The sequence below is a fragment of the Sinocyclocheilus grahami genome, unplaced genomic scaffold, assembly GCF_001515645.1.
Source record: "Sinocyclocheilus grahami isolate Dianchi unplaced genomic scaffold, SAMN03320097.WGS_v1.1 scaffold1602.1, whole genome shotgun sequence".
NCBI lineage: Eukaryota > Metazoa > Chordata > Actinopteri > Cypriniformes > Cyprinidae > Sinocyclocheilus > Sinocyclocheilus grahami.
Window position 1 is genome coordinate 34,392 of NW_015506781.1, and position 3,249 is coordinate 37,640.

At 38.7% G+C, this 3,249-nt stretch overlaps 1 protein-coding gene across 4 annotated transcripts in view; it reads left to right on the forward strand.

Moving 5' to 3' along the window:
* LOC107571499 (homeodomain-interacting protein kinase 3) overlaps positions 1–3,249 on the forward strand; it is a 52,932-nt gene that overhangs the window by 15,279 nt on the left and 34,404 nt on the right. The gene's annotated exons all lie outside the window — the stretch shown is intronic.

Here is a 3,249-nt window from a genome sequence, read left to right on the forward strand (position 1 = left end):
ACAAAGCAATCGATCTACAGGTGTGAAAACACCCTTAGGGTGCTTTCACACCTGACCCGTTGTTTCGGAACCTGTGGCGTTTCCCCCCCTTAGCTCGGTTCGTTTGGGCATATGTGAACACTGCAATCGCGCCCGGATCCATGCCAAAACAATCGGTCCGAGATCGCCTGAACGATTGAAAACGAACTCTGGAGTGGTTCGGTTGTAGTGAGAAAGCAATCCAATCTAACGGACCAACAAACCAGGCTATATCACAGTGTATAATGGGTAATTACATAAGTTCAGTGAAAAGCATTAGCTTTGTTATTTTGCTAATACTTCAAAATGAACCTGTGAATGTCTGTGGGTGAGCACGTCTTCGCCATTCAAAATCAAAGCGCACTTTTTCATTTTATAATGCCGTCTTATTGCTCTTCTTCCTAGTAGGTGCATTTTAAAAATGTTTTCCCGATGAATCCTGGACTCCTGCTCAAAGTGATAAATTAACATAACGACAGCTTAAACAAAAACAATAAGCATGCAAAGCTGTTGTCCTGACGGATGACAGCCGTGACAGCTAAGTGGAATCCCGGAAAATAAACCATGGAACTTTGACCAATGAGAGAACAGTTTACTTGCACGTGACTTGTATTAACAAATTTGGTCCGTTTAGAAACATTGCTGTGTGAAAGCGAAACGCACCAAGAATAAAAAGTAACATTGTAATAATTGTAATCCCTGTTTCGGAACAAAGCAATCAACCTACAGGTGTGAAAGCACCCTTATGAAACCTGCATGAAATATGTATGCATGCATGCATTGATTCATGCATTCATTAATTCAATATGTTTTGTAATAATACAAGATTTTCTTTTGATTCTTGAGTTAAAATGTGACCTAGATATGGTTGTGTGAGATTCACCCTATTTCTATCTCTTTCTGTTTCTCAAACTCTCTCTCTCTCTTGCTCTCTCGCTCTCTAGCTCTCGTTCTCTCTCTCTAGCTCTCTAGCTCTCTCACACACACACACACACTAAATGCCTCTTCTTGATCGCGTGTTCTCCATATTTCTCCTCCTCTTGACGTAATCTGTTTAGCACAGGGCCATGGTATGTGCTGTCAGGCCCAAACAATCTCCAGAAGAATTTTCACGGCCACTTCTTAGCAGTTGTGTTGGCGTACAAGTGTCAGCGTGTGGGTGTTTGTTGTGCACGCTCATGCTGCTGCGTCTGTCTGAGCACGCATGGTTTATGATCTGAGCGTTTTCTAGTTTTCGGGCTATACTCCCCCTGCTGCTGGGCCCCTGAATGCCCGAGGGTGAAACTGAGAGGAGGGGGCATTACCAAGTATCTGTGTGTCTGCATGTGTGATAGATGCGCAGGAACAAGCCCAGATTAGAACACTGTTTCTGGGGAGGGATGGAAAGCAGAGTCCCAGGAGCCATTGACTTGACATAGCAGTTGGCGGCAGTAGCAGGGGGTTTGATGGGTTTTCCTCTTCCTTTTGGCCACGCTGTTAACACAGTTGGGGGGGGGGGTATGGATCTCAAGATGCCAGCGGGTGTCATGAACTGTCAGTCTAAAAGCTACATGCCCCTTATTGCTCATATATAACCCTGTATTAAGCCAGGATGACCTCTAAGCCTATGAGAATTTGGTCTGCCGGTAATAGTTCATCTCCACTATCACCGCACTCTAGCTTTAACTCAACAACACCTATGAGAAGAAAAGTCCATTTGCACATCTGCTAAAAATGAGTCCTTTTTTCAGGGAGAGTGGATCAGAATGTACCCATTCCTGATGTTAGATTCCACTGCTCAATGTCTCAAGCCTCATTTGGATGATTTTTTTTTTTTTTTTTTCCTGATCTTCAAACTAGACGACGGAGCATATGTGTTTCTCTGGGTTTATTTGTGTTTTCTGTATGGAACGAAATACGCTATTTGTTCTGTACAGAACAAAAACGGCATAAAAGCACCATTCATAAGCTGTATTTCAAGTCTTTTAATGTGATACAATAGCTATGTGCGAGGAACAGACCTGAAATTTAAATTGATAATCTATTAATCTATCAATATATTTTTCCCAATTAGTTGATTAATCTAATGCCCCCCTCCCACCCCATCTATCAAGTATTTTCTGATTTTTCTTTTAGTTAACTTACCAATAAATAAAAACCATAACTTCTGCCATTAATCGTTCGTTTTATTTGAACATTTTCTCAAAAATAAATAAGTAACATTTTAATTAGTTTAAATAGTTAAATAAATTATTGAATTATAAAATAGGTAATTATATAATTGAATCCAATTGAGACACGAGTTTATCCATCAGATATTTTAAAAACAAACACTTTAATTGACTGTAACCAAATGCAGAGAACATATAGAGTACAACTTTAGGAAGTCTCAAAATGAATATCCATTTTTCATACTGTTGTAATGTTATGATGCCTGAATTAACTTTTGGCCATTAAAACGACTTTTTTTTTTAAGTGCCACAGAATAAATGACGTGTTTTCTTTCTTTCTTTTTTTCTTTTTTTTAACACCTTAACATTAACGTCTTTTCCTACTTGAGAACTATATACAGTCACAAAGAATTATTACACAGAATCTGTGCCAATATAATGGATTATGCTAACTATGTCAGCATTACTGGGCCATTGAGTGCAGTTTGGGCTTCTCCTCTGAGTTTCTTGAGGAATTTGGCTGAAATTTAAAGCTGATGCTTAGTTTATTAAAAGATAACGGAGCACAATAGGGATGTAACGATTAACCGCGAGCCAGTTGAAAATCGATTCAAATATGTGACAATTCAAATCAGTTGAGATGCTAAACAAATCGTGATTCAATTAGGGGTAGGAGTTTATATGAATGTATGTCTGAGGGGAACTTACTGTCTTTAGAAAAGTTTAGATGGTATTTTTTCTTTTCATCTTGCTTCTGTATAATGCATATTAAAGTTCATAAGTGCAGCGCTGCTTCGTTTAAAACGGAAACCAAGGAAATGCTTTAAGCGCCACCTGCTGGCAGAGAGAGAATCTGCATCTCATTCAGCTCGTCTGCTGTTTCGGTTTCATGCAGATATTTTTTATGTATAGTTTCATAAAACTTAAGTCAAACCATTCTGTTTTTGTTTCAAATTTCGAAATTATACAATGTAATTTAGATTAAAAACAGCTCATGTTGCATGTATGCGGCATCTTTGTTTGGATCATGATTAAAATGCAGTGGTTGCCTCTAATTTGAAATGGAAAGAGCACAGACAAA